This window comes from Rhinolophus ferrumequinum, chromosome 15 (genome assembly GCF_004115265.2).
Source record: "Rhinolophus ferrumequinum isolate MPI-CBG mRhiFer1 chromosome 15, mRhiFer1_v1.p, whole genome shotgun sequence".
NCBI classification, from domain to species: Eukaryota; Metazoa; Chordata; class Mammalia; order Chiroptera; family Rhinolophidae; genus Rhinolophus; species Rhinolophus ferrumequinum.
This window is the reverse complement of record NC_046298.1, coordinates 47,657,137-47,681,230: the sequence shown is the minus strand read 5'-3', so window position 1 is coordinate 47,681,230 and position 24,094 is coordinate 47,657,137. Positions and strand designations below refer to the sequence as shown.

The 24,094-nt window shown below is 42.9% G+C and overlaps 1 protein-coding gene across 10 annotated transcripts in view; it reads left to right on the top strand.

Moving 5' to 3' along the window:
* Positions 1 to 24,094, top strand: part of LOC117034503 (leukocyte immunoglobulin-like receptor subfamily B member 3) — an 89,298-nt gene that overhangs the window by 7,453 nt on the left and 57,751 nt on the right. For 9 of the 10 annotated variants that reach the window (XR_004425099.1, XR_004425098.1, XR_004425100.1 and 6 more), the window contains exon 1: positions 21,804 to 21,980. The exons of the other annotated variant lie outside the window; for it this stretch is intronic. The gene's annotated coding sequence lies outside the window, so the exon portion shown is untranslated. Of the gene's footprint in view, positions 1 to 21,803; positions 21,981 to 24,094 lie in introns of those variants that run through there. 10 annotated transcript variants of the gene reach the window in all.

The window sequence follows — 24,094 nt, the reverse complement described above, 5'->3', positions numbered from 1 at the left end:
ACCCTCTCGGCCCAGCCAGGCCCATTCGTGCTGCCTGGAGACAACTTGACGCTCCAGTGTCACTCAGAGGCCGGCTTTGACAGATTCGCTCTGACCAAGGACGTGGGGCTCACACCCACCCAGGGCCTTGATGGGCAGCCCAGCCCCGACTTCCCCCTGGGCCGTGTGACCCGTGCCCACGGGGGCCGGTACAGATGCTACACTGGACACAATCTGTCCTATGCATGGTCGGCCCCCAGCGCTCCCCTGGACATCCTGATCACAGGTGGGAGCCCTGCCCTGCCCCAGGTCCTGAGAGTCGGCTCGGGGCGCTGGGCCCAGGGTCACCCTGGTGGGGATGGGGTGCAGGGAGAGGGTCCAGGAGCGGAGGCTGAGATGCGGTGTGCTCTAGGGAGAGGGAGCAAGAAAAGGGGGCTGAGGGACACGGAGATAAGAGCCCACCCAGAGGGACTGAGAGGAGCTGAGACAGGCTCACAACCGGAATCCCTGGAGAAGGACGTGGTCCCGCAACTCAGGGTCAAGGGCATGTGGGAGAGGGCGGCTCTCTACACTCAGGGCCTTCCTCTCTCTCAGGCATGTACGAGAAACCCTCCCTCTCGGCCCAGCCAGGACCCTCAGTGCCCCGGGGAGAGAATGTGACCCTGCAGTGTCGCTCTGAGACCTCGTTTGATAACTTCCACCTGCACAAGGTGGGGTCGCCGGCTCCTCCCTGGCACCTGCGTCTGCGGGACTGGGCTGCACCCTCTCAGGCCAACTTCCACATCAGTCCTGTGACCTCAGCCCACGGGGGCCCTTACAGGTGCTACGGTTCACGCGGCACCTCCCCTTACCTGCTGTCACACGCCAGTGACCCCCTGCAGCTTGTGGTCTCAGGTGAGAAGCCCCAACCCCTGTCCATTGAGAGACCAGACTCTCAGCTCACAGTGCGGCCCAGGAGAGCTCTGCGCTGGGTGGGAAGGAAGGAGAAACAGGGAGGTCACAACAAAGCGGTCCCTCCCCCTGGAGAGACGGAAAAGATGGGGAGTCTCTTGCCTTTCCACGCCTCTCCCCACATAAGGTCCAGACTGTGCTGGGTGTGTACAGGGGATTCACTGAAGAGCCAGAGGGCCAACTTTGGGAAAAAGAAATGGGACTAGAGATGAACTGAACAGGCAGCCACAGCCCAGTATCCCTCTCCTGTTCCTGTTTCATGCAGCATTGGCAGCCTGCACACTCTCACCACATGGACCAACCATGTCTGCTGGGTGACAGAGTCCTCTTGGCCTGGAGGAGACAGATTCTACCAGGCTTTTGCTCGTTTCTCAGGTTATCCTGCAAACATCAAATATCTAGAGAAGGGTTTGTTTCCTAAAGAGTCGGGGAGAAAGGTGGGGATTTAAGAAAGGGGCCCTGAGGTACAGGTAGCCTGGAAGTCCCCGGTGCCTTTCTGGGGGGCAGTGTGACAGGAAAGGCACGACGGGGACATGCCCAGCTGAGGGGGGAGAACAGCACATGCCCCGCCAGCCACTGTCTGTGGTGCTGGTTCTAGGCCCCTGAGAGTCATCCCGGCCCCTGTGGGATCAGAGCCACGTATAATATGTACAATAGATGAGGGGCTCCAATTTTCTGGTCACGGTACTGGGGGTTCAACTGGGAATCTAAGCTGAAGATGTGTTGCCTCAGTCTCCAACCCCCTCCGAGAGATGGAGCCAACTACAAAATTCTATGCATACATATCTGGAACTTGGTTCTTCCCTCTGTGAAGGCAGAATCCTACCCTGGATTTCAAAAGGCTCATTCACTTCCGAGCTTTGGTGCCAGTGAATCCCTGTGGCAGAAGGTACAGGACTTACTCTTACTTGGAACACCAGTCCACTCTCAGCTTGTCCTGAATCCACAAACAACCACTGTGATTATTTGGAGGACAGAGAGAAAGGCAGGATTTCTGCACAATTGCCATGAGCACCAGGTGGTCAGTCGGCTAAGTCCACCCTGCAAAACCTCTCCTGTAAGAACGTGTGTTGGTGTTCGCTTCCCCTCCCAGATTTCCCTGGCATTTCCTGGTTATTCAATTGTCAAATTACCACAGCCTAACTTAAACCTATATATATCTGTATTTTCGTCCAGCTTTCCATCTAAATATTTTATTTTATTATTTATTTTTTTCCTTGTTTCTTATTAATCTTCCAAGTAGAGTACAAACTGAATGAATAGTTAGAGGTTGTGTTAGTCACAGTAATGCTTGACAGTAAAATATTGCCTGGTATGTTCTGTATATTGCATCATTTATTTGCAAAAGGTTTGGTAAATGGAAGAAAGGAATGTGACATGGAAATTATATTCACAACTGAGAGACAAAAGGAGCTGGCTGAGGTGGAGAAATGAAAAAGTAGACCCAGCCCTTCACTTCTTCCTGTCCCTGACCTGAAGACAAATTAGAGCTCCACATGTTCACCTTTGCTTCCTAATTAGATGTAAGAAGAGACGCCAAAGATGTTCACCGGAAGCGAGTGAGACGGGCATTATTAGTTGTAGAGACAAACTGGAGATCAGAGGAGTGATTCTTAAGCATTCCTATATCACCTCTCCCACACCCTATCTGTTTTTGCTTCCTAGGAGCAGCTGATATCATGGAGCCCTCAAAAAACAATTCAGGTACCAAGACCGGTGAGTAAGGAGAAATCCTCAGTTAAGGGACTGGGCACACAGGGTCAAAAGCAGTCGGCGGAAGGCAGGTGCCCTGCTGCACACGCAGGGTCCTGCTGTGACTGCAGTCTGCCCTGAACACCCTGACCTCTTTGCCCACAATCTCCAGCCTCAGACACCCAAGAATACACAATGGGGAATGTCACCCGGATGGGTGTGGCGGGCTTGATCCTGGTGGTCCTTGGAATGCTGCTGTTTGAAGCGTGGCACAGTCAGAGAAGGACCCACAGTGCAGCCAGGACGGGAACACAGAGACACCCCACCATCAAGGTAGAACCTTAGAAATGAATCTGATGATCCAACAGGTTCTGGAAAGAAATCTGGGAATTACATGGGGGAGCTGTCTACTAAGAATATCAAAGGTATAGCCATGCTTCACGTGCAAGAAAAGGCTATAGAGGCTTTTCAATAATTAAAAAGTGTTAAGTTCACTTCACACCACTATTGATTTTCCTTGATTGGACCTTTCTCTTTCCTCAACCCTATGTTGTGAGTCTACAAATCACATCATCGGTTTGGATCCACACCTGTACTCACCTTCAATCTCTGGCCCACCTTCCCTGATGTGTGCATCTCTTCAGCTCAGAACACAGAACCTGTTTCCTAACTGAATAAATGGTTGAATATCAAGTGCAATTTCCAACAAATAAATCCAAAATCATTCTGGACCCACCGAGCACTTGCCTCTATCAGATGATACCTGGTATAGTTTCTCCAGAAATGAATGAGCACACTGGTGTTTCCCATGACTGTCGGGTGGTAAACCAGCTCTCAGAAAATACTGTATTTTCAAAACCCTGAGACATGGCATTTGCCGATTTCCTGGGTGTAAATACTCACTTCGTGCTCAGCCTCGAGATGCCAGTGTGAGTGGCCTGTCGCGTAGCGGGAATGGAATGGGCAGAATCATCTGTGCACGTGAGCACGAGCCCCCTGCAGCACCTCACTGATGAGCCTCCTGTGCGTGTATGTTTCCTTCTATTGTAAAGGTCCTGGGAATTTCCACCTCAGTTTGATGCTACGGATTCAAAGGAATCGTGATGTGAAAATCTTTATTTTAAATTAAAGTTTATTGGGCTCTCAATCTTAATACATCCACATAAGGGACAAAAGGAAAAAAACAATGGCAAAATCAGCTGTGGGAAAACACTGAGTGCCTAGAATCCCGTTACATTTCTGGGAGGAATATAATCTCCACCCTCCACCTTGACTGTGGGCTCTGACACCACGAACCTTCCACGCACAAACTCCCGTACGTCTTAACCTGGTGGAAATTAACAACGACCCAGCCTCATCCACGAACAAGGCAACATTAACCCCACAGCGACGCTGAGCACTGGGGTGCATGACATGTTGCTCCCAGTGAGGACAATGAGGCTCAGAGACTTTCTGTTACTGCCCGAGGTCGCAGACAGTGGAAGACTGTCAATATTTAAATAAAGGTCCGCTTTCCTTTCCAATTCTGAGCACTAACCCAACTCACTGATCACTAAAACTTGAAGGCAGGACCACAGGGTGAGGAGGAGAGCTCAGTTCTGAGAAAAGAATACGGGGGCACCGTGGAGGCTGGAATGACTCAGCCGTGTTTCAGGGAAGATGTGGTGGGTGCTGTTGCAAGAACGTCAGGCACGGGCATGAAGGGGAGCGTTTGGTAGAAAAACCCACAGTGCAGGGCAAAGAGAACAGTCCTGTTTGCTCCTCATAGTGCCCTGCTTGTCTCCTTTGTGCTCATTGTCACAACGGTGCTGAACTTGCCCTGTAGCGATAGGTGTTAAATCTGTGTGCTGAGCTCAGCTCTGCAGGGCACCCACCACTGCAGGTGTGCTGCTGGACTTTTCTGCTGGTGGACGGAGGAAGTTAAGACACAGACATGCACAACTTATGACCAACACTTCCTCTTCATAAATATATTTTGGTATAGAGCAATTCATGTAAAAGGTAAAATCCTTACTCTTACGCAGATGTAAAATAAACACAAGCTAACATTTTTATTTAAATCATAGCTGAGGAGGCAACTGGAAATGGGTTACAGCCACTCACAGAAGAACACAAAGAGCACACCTTAAAAGATGAAGGGCATGTAATGGAATTCCCACGTGGAGTGTGAAGGCTTCTTCCATGTGCCGCTGTCTCCACCTGGAATTCTCTAACACAGTCCCCGTCCCCTTAGGAAGGAAGTCTCTCTCAGCCTCAACTCTGTGCTCAAAGGTCACCTCACCAAACAACGTCTCCATCTCATCCCAGACAAGTTTTGATCCCCTGTCTTAGCTCCAGGGGGTTGTCCTGCCTGACACATATCCTAACGTATCACATACTTATTAGTGATTGGTTTATCTCTGGATCTTCACCAAGACTAATCATTCCTCGAGGGCAAGAGCCATACGATGCTATCACATATTTCTGCTCTTTCTTTAAATGGTATTTTATTGTGCTAAGAACATCAACACGAGATCTCACCTTTAACAAAACTTTCAGGGCACAGTACAGTCCTGCTAACTGTAAGTACAATGTGGTTCGTCACCTCCAGGTATTATTCATCCTGAGTACTTGAAACTTTATGCCCATTTAGTCAACATATTTCAGTTTTTTAATCCTAGGAATGTGTGTGAGATGGAGTTGACTTTCCTTAGATAGAACTTTACAGAATAAATGGATGATGGATAAATGTGTGGGAGGGTGAATAGATGGGTACACGGTTGGATGGATGGATGTAAAAATGGACAGATGAACAAATGTATTAATAATATTATTTTTAAGTTCCAAACATTATAAGCCAAGAGTACAAGCTTCCGGTTATAAGATGCATAAGTTCTGGGGATCTAATGTACAGCGTGGGGCCTGTCGTAACAGTAGTCTGTGCTATACTTCAACATTGCTGTGAGAGTAGATCTTTCCTGTTGTCACCACCACCACGACAACCAAACGGTAATCCTCAGACATGAAGGATGTGTTACCTAACTTTGCTGTGCTAAACACCCATGTATTTCTGCCTCTGGCACCAAAGCCTTGGATGTAGTAGGTGATCAGCACATATTTCTTTATGGACTAGCCAAAGACAGAAAGTAAATGCCACTCATGGAGAGCTGAGGAAATAAGAGGTGTGTCTGATTGAGAGCCAGGCTGTCAGAGGCTGACTCAGGAGGAGAACCTGGGTCCTGCTTTCCCTGAGTCAGAGTTCAGGACAGGCAGAAAGAATATAGGGAATCGGGTGACACCTCAGTTCTAGGCTGACTTGTCTCCAGGGCCCCTGAGTCCTGCCCCAAAACAAGCAAACACACAAGGTAGAGTTTGGCTTCCATGGTAAGGAGGGACAGAAACACTGAGAGAGTGACGTCACTACCACGGTGACAAAAGATGCCCCTCCTAATTGGGCCTCTTTTAAAGTCTTAAATTCAGCATCTATCCCAAAATAAAGTGCCTCTGTGGGAGCTGTGGGATCCAGCACCACACAAGGGGACCTGGGAGGGGTTTCAGTTCCACTGCATTGGGAACCGAATCTAATATTCAAACTACTGAAAGAGAGAAATTATGATCAAGAAAAATATACCCAGCAAAGGAATCCTTTAGATATGAAGGAGGAATAAAGACCTTCCCAGACATACAGAACCTGAGGGAATTTTCTAATACATGACCTGCACTACAAGAAATACTGAAGGAGGCTATCCGACCTGAAACAAAAAGCAAAAGAATACAAAACCATGAGTACTATTACGAACAGACAGACAGAAGCAGGAAATGGCAACCCCTACACCAAATAGGACACTATACACTTAAACATAACATACAGGGTAAGAAGAAAAAAAAACTTTAAAAAAAAGAGGAAGAAGACAACTTGTTACTGCAGTGCAGAAATCAACTCGCAGCATAAATACGGATAATTTGTGACAACAAAAACATAAAACGGGAGAGAGTAAGGGTCTGAACTGGCAAAAGGGAATGGAGAAAGGAGAGAAGAAAATGGAATACTCTAAATATAAAAATTTCTTCTACATAAACTTAATGGTAACCACTCAAAAAAAATCCAGAATTGAAACATATACCATAAAAAAAGAAGACAGAGGGAAAAATCATAGAATACCACCACACTGAAATAATAGACAGCAACAAAAAAGCAAACAGTGGAGACTCTGTCCTACCAGAAAACCAAAGATAGAATGATAGGAAATTCTCAAATATCAATAATCACCCTACATGTAATGGACTGAACTCACCAATGAAAATGCACAGACTAGCAGATTGGATCAAGAAACTGAATCCAACCATATGCTGCCTCCAAGAGACACATCTCAGCTACAAGGACAGATATAGACTCAAATTGCCATTCCAAGCAAATGGTATTCAGAAAAAAGCAGGTGTAGCCATAGAGACATCAGATGAAACAGACTTTGGGATAAAAAAGGTGACAAGAGTCAAAGATGGACATTTCATAATGATAAAGGGGACCATACAACAAGAAGACATAACAGTCATCAATATTTATGTCCCCAATCAGGCCTATCTCAAGAAAGAAGAAAAATCCCAGATAAATAACCTCATGTTACACCTTTAAGAACTAGAAAAAAAAGAACAAATGAAACCCAAAGTCAGCAGAAGGAAGGAAATAATAATAATTAGAGCAGAACTAAATGAAATAGAGAACAAAAAGACAACTGAAAAAATTAATACAACAAAGAGCTTCTTCTTTGAAAAGATTAATATGATTGACAAACCCTTGGCTAGTCTCACTAAGATAAAAAGAGAAATGAAACAAATAAACAAAATCAGAAATGAAAGATAGGAAGTTATCACGGTTGCCATAGAAACAAAAAGGATCATCCAAGAATACTATGAAGAACTACATGCCACAAAATTCAATAACCTAGAAGAAATGGACATGTTCTTAGAAACATACAGTCTTCCAAGGCTGAACCCCCAAAAATTGGAAAATCTAAATAGACTGATCAACAGTAAGGAAACTGAATCAATCATCCGAAACCGTCCCAAAAGCAAAAGTCTGGGACCAGATGGCTTCACTAGTGAATTCTACCAAACATTCAGAGAGGATCTAATACCTGTCCTACTCAAACTCTTCCAAAAAATAGAAGAAGAGACAATACTCCCTAACTCATTTCATGAGGCCAACATTACCCTGATACCATAACCTGGTAAGGACAATACAAGAAAAGAAAATTACAGACCAATATCTCAGATGAACACAGATGCAAAAATCCTGAACAAAATTCTAGCTCATCGAATGCAACAATGGATTTAAAAGATTATTCATCACGACCAAGGGGGGTTCATGCCAGAGGCACAAGGATGGTTCAACATATGCAAATCGATCAATGTGATACACCAAATAAACAAAATAAAGGACAAATATCGTATGATTATATCAATACATGCAGAAAAAGCATTTGGCAAGATACAACATCCATTTATGATTAAAACACTTAATAAAATGGGTATAGAAGGAAAATACCTTCTTAACACAATAGAGGCCATATTTGACAAACTCTCAGCTAGTATTTCAATTAATGATGAAAAACTGAAGCCCTTAGCTTTACGTTCAGGTACATGACAGGGCTGTCCCCTATCACCCCTGCTTTTCAACATAGTATTGGAAGTCTTAGCCAGAGCAATCAGGCAAGAGAAAGTAATGAAAGGCATCTGAATTGGGAATGAAGAAGTTAAATTGTCACTTTTTGCAGATGACATGATGCTATATAAAAACCTCTAAAGACTCCGCCAAGAAGCTATTAGAAATGATAAACATATACGGTTAAGTTACCAGCTACAAATTCAATGTACAAAAGTCCACTGCATTCCTCTACACTAATAATGAAATCTCAGAAAAAGAAATAAAAAAATAAGCAATTCCATTTGCAATTGCAACAAAAAGAATAAAATACCAAGGAATAAACTTAACCAAGGATGTGAAAGTCCTATACACAGAAGACTGAATTACCATATGACCCAGCAATCCCTCTCCTGGATATCTACACAAAAAATCTGAAAACATTTATCCATAAAGACAATGTGCTCCAATGTTCATTGCAGCTTTGTTTACTGTGGCCAAGACATGGAAACAACCAAAATGTCCTTCGATAGATGAATGGATAAAGAAGTTGTGGTATATATACACAATGGAATAGTATTCAGTGGTAAGAAAGATGAAATAGGACCATTTGTGACAACATGGATAGATCTTGAGATTATCATGCTAAGTGAAATAAGTCAGACATAAAAAGCAGAGAACCATATGATTTCACTGATATGTGCTTTATATAAACCTAAAACAACAAAAGAACAAGACAAACAAATGAGAAACAAAGACTCATAGACACAGACAGTTACCAGAGGGTACGGGGGATCAAATATATGGTGATGGAAGGAGAACTGACTCTGGGTGGTGAACACGCAATGGGATTTATAGATGATGTAATACAGAATTGTACACCTGAGATCTATGTCACTTTACTAAAAATTGTCAGCCCAATAAACTTGAATAAAAAAAAAATACACCACATGATTCTATCAATAGATACAGGAAAAGTATTTGGCAAAATCCAACAAAAATCTGGGCTCACTAGAAATTGAAGGGAACTCGCTCAATTTGATAAAGTCACATCTACAAAATCCTGCAGAGAACCTCATATTGAATGGTGAAGAACTGGATGTAGTTGGAAAACATACGTGGAGGAGGGAGCGCAAGACGTGGACATGAAGCCGAAGGAAGCAGCCTTGTCTGGGGAATGTCCTACGTGTGGAAGGCACTTGCGTTCCAGCACGAAGTCCTCTTCCCTGTGGCCATCCGAGGGCACTGAAGAGACCCCTTCCGGCATGAGACACAACCCAGAACTTCTTGTTGAACAGGAGCAGTGATTCGCCCAATGAGGGTCTCGCCCTCAGGAAACGGCAGTGAGTCCAGGAGAGGCTGTGCGCCCAGCTGGCCCAGCAGAGGATCTTACAGGCCATTCAGTAGGACAGAGTCCTCACAGCCTGTCTTCCCTGAGACTCCCTGCGGGTTACATGTACCACCCACACGAACCATTAGCTCCCACAGCTCTGCCCCCTCACAGCGCGGGAGACTTCATGGTGATGGACATGGGTGGGAAAAGCGCCGGACTGGGAGTGTGAACCATCCACTTCTACTCAACAGGGTCACATGCTGGCGTGGTGAATGTGGACAAATTACATTTCCTTTCTTAGGCACAGTTTTGGTATCTGTTTAAAACTAATCCACAAAGTGGATTAATCCACACAGTGGTTGTGAGGCCCACATGAGATGCTGCATGTGTTAGAGAATAGCAGATATGGTGACCAGCGTTAATTATTTGCGCCACTTGGGACATTAGCCCGTCAAAGCTCACCAAGAGCAAGGAGCATCTGTGTATATCCCCTAGATATGGATCCTCAATGGGATAAACCTTCCCAGGGAAATCAAGTCGAAATAAATGTGCCCTGACTGAAGGTCAAGGGAAGACCTTGGTGGCAAGAACGTCTCAGAGGCAGTGTTTTCTGGGTTTGTTGGCTGGGTGCCCTGGAGGCCCTGGTGAGAAAGTGAGACCCCCTCCCTGGGACCAAGCAGGACCAGGCTTGCCAGGGCCCATGGCCGGCTCTCTGCCGAGGATGGAGGGGCGGGCAGGAATGGCCGTGGTCCCCGGCTTGGATGTAACCTGCAGTTGCTCTGAGGAAGATCTTTTATGATAAAGCCCAATGTGAGACTGAGGAGTTCGTTCCAAGGCAGGAAGTTTCAGGAGAAACACTGATACACAGAACAACCTGCACACAATGTGAGCATAATGCTTCCCAAGAATCACAGGAGCGGAGGAGTCAGACATCAGGGTAACAGTTTGGAAATTCATCAGCGAATTCCTGCCAGGGAGATGATGAGCACGAGGACCAGAGATTTACAGCCATCTGTGCACACATGTTTGGGGGGGGGGGGTGTGGCTTTTCGTTTTCTTTGTTTTGGAGAACTGGTTCATACACCTGTCCTCAAGATCTATCCATGTTGTAGCATGTAACATAGTTTCCTTCTGTTTCAAATGTCTTTTTTATTTGTCAATATATTTTTATTTGTTAACATATAGTAGGATATTAGTGTCGGGTGTAGAACACAGTGATTGGACATTTATTTTCCAATGGGTTTTGTCTCTTTTTTTTTTTTTTGCCATTTTTTCCCTCATGGTTGCATCTTGTTCATTCCAGTTTTTGTTCATTTTTCTTCTCACTGAATTACATCATTTGTATTCCTTTCACTGAGTGTGAAAATAGAAAAATATCCAAGAACTTGCAGCTCCGGATACGCCTTCTTCCATGCTTATCAGGTTACTTGGAAATATTTCCTTATTGCAGATAAAGTGTATGATTCAACTACTAGGAGAGAAAATGCACCTGCTGATCAGAGGATCTAACCCCTAAAGCTCTTCTCTCAGGGAGACGCAGCCTGACGTGGTGGGTAATGTGTGAGACACAAGTTCCAAGGGGTCAGATGCCCCAAGTGTCCTAGGACCTTGGGATTTGCCCTCTGCTGACACTTTCATATATGCCCCTTAAAAATAACTTGGCTCTTCACAACAATTCTTCACAAACAATTAACTCCTTGAATGTATTTCTCCACTATCTTCTTTCTGCTGTGGGGAGCTCCGGTCCGAGCAAGCTTTCAGTCTATGTATGGTCATTTCCTTTTTCTCCACAAAGTAATTTTACGAGTTTTCTAGGACGCCAAACCAGTCCTCCTGAATTTTTTTTTTTTAGTTGAAATTCACAAAAAACAAAATTAACCATTTAGCGCTCTCTGTTCTACAGCGTCTCTCCTGCTTGGCAAAACCTCTGTGCCACTGCTCTAGAGCTTGAGGCAGGAACATCAGTCCACTTCCCTCAAATGACACCTTTGTTTGAGAAGCAATGTGCTGAGAGTGGGTATAGCCTGTTGTGTTCTCAGCTTGTCTCTCCTGACACGGAACCTCTGCTCACAGCAGGCGGTTACAGAGGCAGCATGCACCCAAGCAGCAGGAGAGACACTGGTTCTACTACATGCTGGGCTGCCCCTGTGTGAATCAATAGCCTTTGGGTACTCGTACTGCAATATACAAGTAAGAAGATAGAAGAGGTCCTGTATGTGTGACACTTATATTCTAGTGGTGAAGACAGACTGCAGTAAGGTCAAATGCTCCTTTCTACTTTAATTTCATCTTGAAGTTCCTGTATTTGCATAGATATGCTAATTGACAGGAGGAGTTTTGCCTGAGACTTGAGTATTCCTCAAAAACAGCCATTTTTTTCTGGTGAGTGCTCACCTCTAAGGCTGTGCAAATTGAGGCCTGCTCCTCCGTGGTGTACCAGGTAGAGTTTGTCTTTCGTCGGGAAGGGAATACCGGCCAGCAGCGGCGGCCGCAGCGGCACCGGCACCCGCAGTTCCAAAGACACACGGGATCCCAGGGCGGAACAGAAAACACAAAAACCAGGAGGGCCCAGCTTAAGAGGCACAATATTCAACATATCCAGAGGCCAACTCCAGACCAAACCAGAGTACTACCGGGTTTGACCTACAAGTCACACACCCAGAGGGAATTCTCTGCAGGCACTAGAGCCCATAGAGGCCAAACCACATTTAAGTCGTCAACCCTCATGCAGCAGAACGCCCTGTGGTGGGCAGAGCCAACTCTCACAACGAGTCAGCCTAGGAGTTAACCACACCTATTCACGAGCAAAAAGTGATTAAAGATCTTCTTGAACAGGACAATATACACAACACAAGAGTCACCTTTGGAGCACACACAGAGGAGAAGAACGAAATAGTGCAAGTCAAATATAAAGGATACATACTACATAAGATAACCCAGCAAGAACTAAGAACTCTAGTGGATCTACCTAATACATCAAAGCAAACACAGAGAGTCAGCCAGAATGGGGAAACAAAGATACACGTCCCAAATAAAAGAACAGAAGAAACCGCCACAACTGGAACCAAATGAAGCAGAGGTAACCAACCTTTCAGGGACAGAGTTCAGAACACTGGTGATAAGAATGTTTAAAGAGCTTAGAGAAGACATAAAGAAGGATGTGGAAATCATAACGAACAACCAGTTAGAACTAAAGAACACAATTACCGAAATTAAGAACTCACTGGAAGGAATTATCAGCAGGTAGATGACGCAAAGGATCGAATCAGTGACATAGAAGACAAGTTAGCAGAGATCACCCAAACCGAACAACAGTAAGAAAAAAAAATAAAAAACAATGAGGAGCGTTTAAGAGACCTCTGGGATAACATCAAGCACAACAACATGCGCATCATAGGAATACCAGAAGGTGAAGACAGGAAGCAAGGGATTGAGAACATATATGAAGTAATAATGTACAAAAACTTCCCCAACCTGATGAAGGAAACCAACAAACAAGCCCAGGAAGTGCAGAGAGTTCCAACCAGGATAAACCCAAACAGGTCCACACCAAGACACATTATAGTTAAAATGGCAAAGCTTAAGACAAAGAGAGAATCCTAAAAGCAGCAAGAGAAAGACAGAGGGTTACATACAAGGGAACTCCCATAAGACTAGCAAATAACTTTTCTAAGATACATTGAAGGCCAGGAGGGAGTGGCAGGAGATACTCAAAGTGATGGGAAACAAAGGCCTACAACCTAGATTGCTTGATCCAGCAAGGCTATCATTTAAAGTTGATGGAGAGATAAAGAGCTTTCCAGAAAAAAATAAGCTAAAGGAATTTATCACCACCAAGCCAGCATTGCAAGAAATACTAAAAGGACTTCTGTAAATAGAAGAAACATGAACACGATCTAACTACAAATTTAAAAATGGCAATAACTATGTACCTATGATAATCACTTTAAATGTAAACGGATTAAATGCTCCAATCAAGAGACATAGGGTGGCTGAGTGGATAAGAAAGCAAGACCCTTGTATATGCTGTATACAAGAGACTCACCTCAGAACAAAAGACACCCACAGGCTGAAAGTGAAGGGTTGGAGTAAGATATTTCATGCAAATGGAAAGGAGAAAAAAGCTGCAGTTGCAATACTTGTATCTGACGAAATAGACTTGAAAATGAAAACATATTAAAAGATAAAGATGGGCACTATATAATAATAAAGGGATCGATCCGACAAGAGGACATAACCCTAGTAAACATCTATGCACCAAACATAGGAGCACCTAAATATGTAAAACAGATATTGACTGACATAAAGACAGAGATCAACAGTAACACTATCATAGTAGGGGACTTCAACACACCTCTGACAACAAGGGACAGGTCTTCCAGACAGAAAATCAATACGGAAACAACAGCCTTAAATGATACATTGGACCACTTGGATTTAATCGATATTTTCAGAGCATTTCACCCCAGTGCTGCAAAACACACGTTTTTCTCAAGCTCACATGGAACATTTTCCAAGATAGACCATATGTTAGGCCACAAAACAAGTCTTGATAAATTTAAGAAAATTGAAATCATACCAATTGTCTTCTCTGATCACAATGCTATGAAATTAGAAATGAACTACAGGAAAAAAACTGGAAGACACACCAATTCATGGAGGCTGAATAACTTATTACTAAATAATGAATGGTTCAAGCAGGAGATCAAGGAAGAAATCAAAAGATATCTCCAGACAAACAAAAATGAAAACACGACGACCCAAAACCTATGGGATGCCGCGAAAGCAGTCCTAAGAGGGAAATTTATAGCTTTGCAGGCCTACCTAAAGAAACAAGAAACATCACTAATCAACAGTTTATCTTCACACTTAAGGGATCTGGAAAAAGAACAGCAAAATAAGCCCAAAGGGAGCACAAGGAAGGAGATAATAAAGATCAGAGCGGAAATAAATGAAATAGAAACCAGAAAAACAATACAAAAGATCAATGAATCCAAGAGTTGGTTCTTAGAGAACATAAACAAAATTGACAAACCTTTAGCCAGACTCATTAAAAAAAAGAGAGAGCGGACCCAAATTAATAAAATCAGAAATGAAAGAGGAGAAGTGACAACGGACACCACAGAAATACAAGAAATTTTAAGAAATTACTATGAGCAACCATATGCCAACAAATTTGACAATCTGGAAGAAATGGACAATTTTCTAGAGGCGTACAACCTACCAAGGCTAACTCAAGAAGAAACAGAAAACATGAATAGACTGATTACCACCAGGAAAATTGAATCAGTAATCAACAATCTCCCAACAAACAAAAGCCCTGGACCAGATGGCTTTACAGGTGAATTTTACAAAACGTTCAAAAAAGAATTATCACCTATTCTCCTCAAGCTCTTCCAAAAAATCCAGAAGGAGGGAAGACTCCCAAACACTTTTTACGAAGCCACTATCGCCCTGATCCCAAAATCAGACAAAGACACCACAAAAAAAGAAAACTACAGGCCGATATCTCTAATGAACATAGATGCAAAAATCCTTAACAAAATACTAGCGAACAGAATTCAGCAATACATTAAAAGGATCATACACCATGATCAAGTGGGATTCATTCCTGGTATGCAAGGGTGGTTCAACATCCGCAAATCAATTAATGTGATACACCACATTAACAAAATGAAAAATAAAAATCACATGATCATATCAATAGATGCAGAAAAAGCATTTGATAAAATGCAACAGCCATTTATGATAAAAACCCTTAAGGAAGTGGGCATAGAGGGATCATATCTCAACATAATAAAGGCCATATATGACAAACCCACAGCTAACATCATACTCAATGGGGAAAAGCTAAAACCATTCCCCCTAAGATCAGGAACAAGGCAAGGTTGCCCACTATCTCCGCTTCTATTCAACATAGTGCTGGAAATTCTAGCCACAGCAATCAGACAAGAAAAAGAAATAAAAGGTATCCAAATTGGTAAGGAGGAAGTAAAATTATCATTATATGCAGATGATATGATACTATATAGAGAGAACCCTAAAGACTCCACCAAGAAGCTATTAGAGCTGATAGATGAATTTAGTAAAGTAGCAGGATACAAAATTAATATTCAGAAATCAGTTGCATTTGTATATACCAATAATAAAACATCAGAAGGGGAAATTAAAAAAACAATCCCATTTACAATTGCTCCTAAGACCATAAAATACCTGGGAATAAATTTAACCAAAGAGGTAAAAGATCTGTACTCAGAAAATTATAAGACACTGAAGAAAGAAATGAAAGAAGATACAAATAGATGGAAACACATATCATGTTCATGGATAGGAAGAATTAATATAGTTAAAATGTCCATACTGCCTAAGGCAATATACATATTCAACGCAATTCCTATCAAACTACCAACGACGTTTTTCACAGAAATAGAACATATAATCCTAAAATTTATATGGGACCATAAAAGACCCCAAATAGCCTCAGCAATCTTGAGAAATAAGAACAAAGTGGGAGGTATAACAATACCTGACTTCAAATTATACCACAAGGCTACAGTAATCAAAACAGCATGGTATTGACATAAAAACAGACACATAGATCAATGGAACAGAATAGAGAGTCCAGAATTAAATCCATGCCTATATGGCCATTTAATCTACGACAATGGAAGCAAGAATGTACGATGGGGTAAAGAAAGCCTATTCAATAAATGGTTCTGGGAAACCTGGACAGACACATGCAAAAAAATGAAGCTGGACCACCTCCTTACACCATATACAAAAATTAATTCAAAATGGCTTAAAGACTTAAATGTAAGATCTGAAACCATAAAATACCTAGAAGAAAATATAGAAAGAAACTTCAGAGACATTACCCGGAGTAAGATTTTTACTGATATATCCCCTCGCGCGAGGGAAGTAAGAGAAAAAACAAACATGTGGGATTACATCAAACTAAAAAGTTTTTTCACAGCAAAGGAAACCATCAATAAAACAAAAAGGGATCCTACTGAATGGGAAAAGATACTTGCCGATGATATATCTGATAAGGGATTAATATCACAAATCTATAAAAAACTCACTCAACTCAACTCCAAAAAAACAAACAACCCAATTAAAAAATGGGCAGAGGACTTGAAGAGACATTTTTCTAAAAAGGACATACAGATGGCAAACAGACATATGAAGAAATGCTCAACCTCACTAACCATCAGAGAAATGCAAATAAAAACCACAATGAAATACCACCTCACCCCAGTCAGAATGGCTATCATCAATAAATCAACAAACAACAAGTGCTGGCGCGGATGTGGAGAAAAGGGAACGCTTGTGCACTGTTGGTGGGATTGCAGATTGGTGCAGCCACTATGGAAAACAGTATGGAGGTATCTCAAAAATCTGAAAATGGAACTACCCTATGATCCAGTAATTCCACTCCTAGGTATCTATCCGGAGAAATCCAAAACTCCAATTCAAAAACCTTTATGCACTCCTATGTTTATTGCAGCACTATACACAATAGCTAAGACATGGAAACAACCGAAATGTCCATCGGTAGATGACTGGATTAAGAAACTGTGGTACATTTATACAATGGAGTATTACGCAGCCATAAAGAAGAAAGAAATCTTACCATTTGCAACAACATGGATGGACCTAGAGAACATTATGTTAAGTGAAATAAGTCAGACAGAGAAAGATAAGTACCATATGATCTCACTTATTTGCGGAATCTAAAGAAAAGAATAAGTGGATGAACTAATCAGAAACAGTTTTGGAGACAAAGAGGAAAAACTGAGGGTTGCTAGATGGGCGGGGGGTGGGGGGTGGGGGGGAGGGTGAGGGGATTAGAAAACAGTCAGTAACCACAAGATGGCCATGGGGTTTTGAAAATTAATCTGGGGAACGTAATCAATAATGTTGTAAAGGTTTTGTAGGGTATCCGATAGACACGTGTCCCATTTCGGAGACCATCTCAGGGAAGATGTAGATGCCTGATCACTGCACTGTACACCTGAAGCGGAACAATAATGAATGCCAACTATATTATATATATATGTATATATTTCTACGTATACACTTACAAGAGGCGGAGTACAGCATTGGGAGTGGAGACAGTGGAAATGCGATGGCTCGGTGCGATGTCAGAGAGATAGTGGGTGGGGGGAGGGGGCCCACAGTGTGAGGGATAGAAATGATAAACGTCTAAGTATTACTTTGTCTTGTGCACCTGAAACTAATAAAAAAAACATTAACCATTTAAATATTCTCCCGATTGTTAACACCTTCAAAAGTTTTATACAGCTTGCAGCTTACAACATCAGAAGACGCCTTGACTTCTAACAACAAAGACAACAGCAGCAGCATTCTTGGGAACTAGCAAGCAGCGGTGTGGGAGACGCCTGAGCTTCTCTCAGCTGCAGACCTGGCAAGGTTTTGATTTACGACTTTTCCAGTGCTGTTCTCCCCCAGTTTAGTGAGCTTTTGACATCTACTGTAATAGTTACTATCCTATACTGCTTTTGGATACTCCTTACTGATGTTATTCCTGTATTTAGCCAAGTGATTTTTGATCACCAGTAAACATATGTTGGGATCTCTTAAACTTCTATGTATGTGTACTCCTTTGACATGACATTGGTATCAATGTATATAGTTTAATCTTAACTACCTTTACTTCTGACGTTAACATATTCTATTAATTGCCATTGTCTTTTGCTATTCTATATTGCTAAATAAATTGATTATATACTGATAAATAAATTCATTTGCCCCACTCTAGCGTGTGTTCCCCCTCTCCTTCTTTTCCCCGCTCGTCATTACACCACAGGATGAGAGGCCATCTCTGCCCGAGAACAAGAGGCACGGAGGAGCAGGAATGATGCAGAGGCTTGTTCCCAGGAAGGTGGGGGTGGATCCTGTCAGTCAGAAAAAGAGAAAACTGTGAAGAGGGTGTAATAGAAAAGCCACATTGTGGGGCCCGGAGAAGGGCTGTGTTTCCTTCCCTGTATCCCTGTGCTTCCCCTCTATGCTCATTGTCACAGTGACGTTCCAGGAGGCTCTGAGCATCGTCCCCCCACCTCCACAGAAACCGACCTGTGACGCGGTACTGGGGCGTCTGTGGGGAGGGGGTGGGGGGGTCTATGGGGCACAGGGGCTGAGGTGTGCCCTGGGTTCAGGCACCTCTGCAGATGCTGAGTTGGACACGCCCTTCCACTGTCTGGGCCTCAGTTTCTCCGTGTGTAAAAGGAGAGCATCATGGCACAGAGTTTAGATTCCATTTCAGTTCTGACTGCTGGCTGGGACCTCCTCGGAGAGGAGACCTCACAGGGAAGGACCTCAGGATGTGGTTGTATGGGACCTGCCCCCTCTGCAGCAGTGACAATGACACTGTATGGAGAGGGACAGGCAGGACAGTGGCCCTGGGTTTCAGGCCCTTTCCCTCAGCTCAGGTGCTCAGTTCATAAAAGAAAGGAGGGCTGGAGTCAGGCCCAGGTCAGTTCCCATTTCTGCTGCTCCTGCTGTGGGGCCCAGGGTCCCTTCTCTTCTCTGCATATCAGGTTCATGTCTGTGAGGCTCCCTGTCCGTCCTGCTCACAGGCCTGCTGGGAGATTAGGTGGAATAAAGGGCCTGGTTCTCACAGAGTCAGGACACAGAGCCCCCGGCCGACCTTTCCTTGGGTGTGAGGGCCCTCTGCAGGGTGGAGTCAGTCCAGGGACAAACGGCAGTCTACTCCATGCCCACACCCCTCCTCCCGTCCCCACTGTGCTAGGGGTGGAGGGTAATGAGGAAAGGCCCTCAGCTCCAGGAAAGACATGGGCTAGGCCCCCCTGCCCATGAAGACCCCAGGTAACAAAGCTGGTGTCCACGTGAGCGGCAGCATGATGAGAGCACGGGGAACCCACGGTCCTGGGTTCCAGTCCCAGCTCTGCCCCTGCCAGGCTGGGAGACCAAGAGCACATGATTAACCTCTCTGTGCCTCAGCTTCCTCCTCTGTGAGATGGATGGGGTGTGGTCAGCAAACCCCAGGTGCAGGACTGTTGTGAGGGTTAAGAACATGAATGACAGGAGCGGACGGGTGGCTCAGCTGGTTAGAGCGCGAGCTCTGGGACACGGGGCTGCCGGTTCGATTCCCACATGGGCCAGCGAGCTGCACCCTCCACAACTAGAACGAAGTCAATGAGCTGCCGCTCAGCTCCCCGGTGGCCAGATGGCTCAGTCGGTTGGAGCGCAGGCTCTCCACCACAAGGTTGCCGGTTCAACTCCTGCAAGGGATAGTGGGCTGTGCCCCCTGCAACTAACAATGGCAACTGGACCTGGAGCTGAGCTGTGCCTTCCACAACTAAGATTGAAAGCACAACTTGACTTAGAAAAAATCATGGAAAGTACACACTGTTCCCCAATAAAGTCCTGTTCCCGTCCTCCAATAAAATCTTAAAAAAAAAAACTATATTTGAACATCCTTCCAACTTACCTCTTCTGGCCCCCAGTGACTTCTTTCTTTACCTGAAGATAAAGGAAATATTGAAAGGAAGACGTTTTGTTGACATTCAGGACATCAAGCCTAATACGATGGCAACTCTGATGGCCATTCCATAAAAAGAGTTCCAGAATTGCTTTGAAGAATAGACTAGGCGCTAGTGTGGGTGGAAAGCTTCCCAAGGGGAGTACGTCAAAGGTGACCATAGTGATATTCAACAATGAGGTACATAGCACTTTTTCTAGGATGAGTTCACTAACTTAATTGTGGACCTTAATTGCAGACCAACAATATAGTAATAATTATGGATGGTGTCAGGAGGGTACCAGACTCATTGGGGGATCACTTCATAAGGTATATAAATGTCTAATCACTATCCTGCACACCTGAAACTAATATTGTATGTCAATTGCCATTGAAAAATAAGTATTGTTGTAAAAATTTATTCCTACTTAGGATGAGAGTTGATTTCTGCTTTGCAGTAGCAAGTTATCTTTTTCTTCTATTTAAAACATACATTAACCTGTATGTTATGTTTAAATGTATAGTGTCCTACTTGGTGCAAGGGTTGCCATTTCCTGCTTCTGTCTGTCTGTTCAAAATACTACTCATGGTGGTGAACACACAATGTGATAGATGAAGTATTACGGAATTGTACACTTCAAACCTATGTGAATTTAGTAACCGTTGTCACACCAATAAACATTAACTAAAAAAAGGAAGAAAATAAAAATATTGTTTTAAAAACATCCCCGCAGAGCCCCACCATGGACAATTCCTTAACAACCAAGGGGCAGGAAGACTCGTTCCGTAGATACAAGCCGCCTCTGTTCCTCTTCGTCACAGTGTTCCCACCGTGGGCCTATGAGGCTAGCCTCGGTGACAGAAATGGAGGCTATTCTTGCGCCTGGTGTCAGGGACAGCCTTTCCCAGGCAGTGACCTAACTGCAGGCACCGCTTGGAAGTCCAGAGATCAACACTGAGTCCTTAATACTGTGTCATTCCTCACGTCAGCAAATCAGACATGTGGTCCCAAGTTGATTTCACCCCCGGTGGAATGCACAGGGATTGATCCTAACGTGTGTGTGTGTGAGTGTGTGTGTGTGTGATAAATGTAACCCTTTTAGTGTGTACTTTGATCAGCTTGGAAAATGTAGAAATTCATGTGACAAGTACAACCGCAATCAATCTGTAAACACGGCCATCACTCCTAAAACCCATGCTGACGTTTTCAGTCAACCTACTCGCCCCAAACTCAGACTGAAGGAAACCACTCTTAATTCTCTAGCTTTAGTCTTGCCAGTTAAAGACATTCACAGAAATGAAATCAGAAAGCGTGCGTTCTTTCAGACTGGCACTTTTCTCTGGATGCTTTCTACTTGGTTGTTTTCACTATTTTGATTATGATCTTCATGTGTGTAGGCTTGGTTTTAAAGACTCGTCTAACAGATGGTTTATCAATTTTATTGGCCTTTTTAAAGAATCACCTTTGGGTTTCACTGATTTTTTTACAGTCTGTCTGTGTTCAGTTTCACTAATTTCTTCCCTGTGTTATTTTATTCTGCCGACTTTGGGGGGAGTTTGCTCTTCTTTTTCTTGTGTCTCAAGAAGGAAACTTAGCGATTAGGAACTGCTACTTAATATGAGCACTCGCTGCTCTCACTTCCCTTCTAAACTGATTTCCTATTTTCTATTCTGAAGTAACCACGTTATATGTCTCTGGTTTTCATTTATCTCGTGATCTTTTGAGGCACAACTTTCAGAGTTTGGCTGTGAACATGAAAAAGATTCGGGAAAGCATTGATGAAGGGTGGGTGAAAACTTGTTAAATCTCTGAGAGTGAAGTTTGACTGAAGACGTTTGAAGTTTGAATTGACTGGGAGACCAAAGACTCAAGGAAGATTCTCTCAAGACATGAATGAGAAGTAAGTTGTGTGTTACCAGTGTGTGTTTTGTGTGCGTGAATGGGAATTTGTAAATGTAGAATTGCAGGTGAATTCCAGGCCCCGACAATCATTGTCAACAGAAGATCAACCTGCAGATATTTATGCTTTAACCTGAAATTATAAAGCGAGTTTTAATGTTCATGGGTACCTTTTATGTATTTTACGTTACATACGAAAAAATTCATGTTAAGTACAGACTGAAGATGGTGAATCAGTTTGGGGAAGAGGTTTTGTGGACTCTTTCATACTACAAAAGAAAAAAAACGACTACTGGGGAATTAGACTAATTTTCTTACCTAGTTTTTGAGACTAGAATGCTAAAAACAAAAATATGAAGGAAATTAAAACTCTTATTGTTAAATTGATCTGCGAAAACTGTGTTACTGGAAATAGGGCAGGACTTGAGGACTTTCTTCCAGGATGTGATTGTCAGGCCTACAAGTATATTAGGTTCTCGACCTTAATGCCATGTATTTTTTTACTTATTAAAAACTGTTCCAGTGAAAAGCATGTTAGTAATATGAACTTCTGGTCTAGTTGGGAGTTCTTCCATTTGAAAAATGTGATATTTGCGTGGAACTGTTGGAATCTTTTTGTTGTCTCAGTTTCCCCTACACTGGATAGAATTGAAGCTAGAAATTTCCCTTTTGATAAAGGAACAAAAATGAACAAGTCATGTGTAAATTGATGTTTAGTAATGAGATAAACTTGAAACACTAGAATACATTATAAGCATAATCTTAGGTAGTCTTTTCAAAAGGTATCTCCTAACTATCTTTTCACATTACTTTCAAGATGTTTTTTGTAAGAATGATTCAGTGTTTTTGTTTTTGTTTTTTTTATTTATTTATCTTCAAGTGTGTTTTTCCAGGACCCATCAGCTCCAAGTCAAGTAGTTGTTTCAATCTCGTTGTGAGGGCACAGCTCACAGTGGCCCGTGTGGGGATCGAACCGGCAACCTTGCTGTAAGAGCAACGCGCTCTAGTCAACTGAGCTAACCAGCCGCCCCTCAAGATATTTTAAGTTATATTTTTTTCCGCTTTTCAGAGCTGCTTCTTTGCGCTACTTTTTTTTTTTAATTGAAGTATAATTCATAAAGGGCAATATACATTTTTTTTTTGATAAGGCTTCTTATAACTATGGCTGGATGTTTTGCTCTAGTCTTCCAAAGAAGTGAATTTTATTTTTTACAGTCACCTCGAAAGTCATGTGGTCTTTAACTTGGGGACTATGTTGCATGAGTGCTAATACATGTTTAAACCCCAGTAGACCTTGTCACATGTCACCCCAGGAATGTGGACAATGGAAGGACTACCCTGCCTGTAATAAATGAATTCTGGACTGAAAAGCTGGGGAAGAAACATAATTTTCTTTTTTGCATAAATCAAAAAACAGCCAGAGTGTGGAGTTTTCTTTTGACCTCAGCAGATGAACCAAAGTGATAATGTTAATTCAGATTCAGGAAATTATCGGAATCTTGGTTTGTATAGATTTGGAATCTCCGTGCAATGTTAACTAAATCAGGTAGCTTTTACGGTTTCACATGTGTACATAGGCTCCTCTCACCTTTTTCAACATCTACTGGTTATTGAACTTTGTAAACTGGCATAAAATAATTGCAACAATGTTGCAACCGATTTTATAATTTTATAGTGTAATACACGTTATTTTTCAGAGACAAACCAAAGATTAATCTCTCAAAGTTTTTGCTACCTGCTTTAGCGGTATCTGGTAGAGGATCTTTCATATATTTGTAATAGATGAAAAATAAACCAGATTGAAATCCTGTTTGTTGGGCTTTGTTTGCTTTTTTGTTTTTTTTACTGCTTAAGCCATGTACCAATATTTGAGTCCAAATTGTGTAGAATAAGTTAAACTTAAATTGCATTCTATTAGCCAGTAGGAGTGTATTTCTGTAAGCAGAATTTCCATGGAACATCAACTAGGTTGTCTGTCACCAGAAGGTTTTATTCGGGAAAAGGAAAAAGACCTGCAACCCAGCGCCTGCAGACATGTCCAGGCATGTGCACTCTGGCTGTGTGCTTAGATGGAGGGTACTTAAGGCAGGACGACAGGAAGTTAGAACCCGTTTT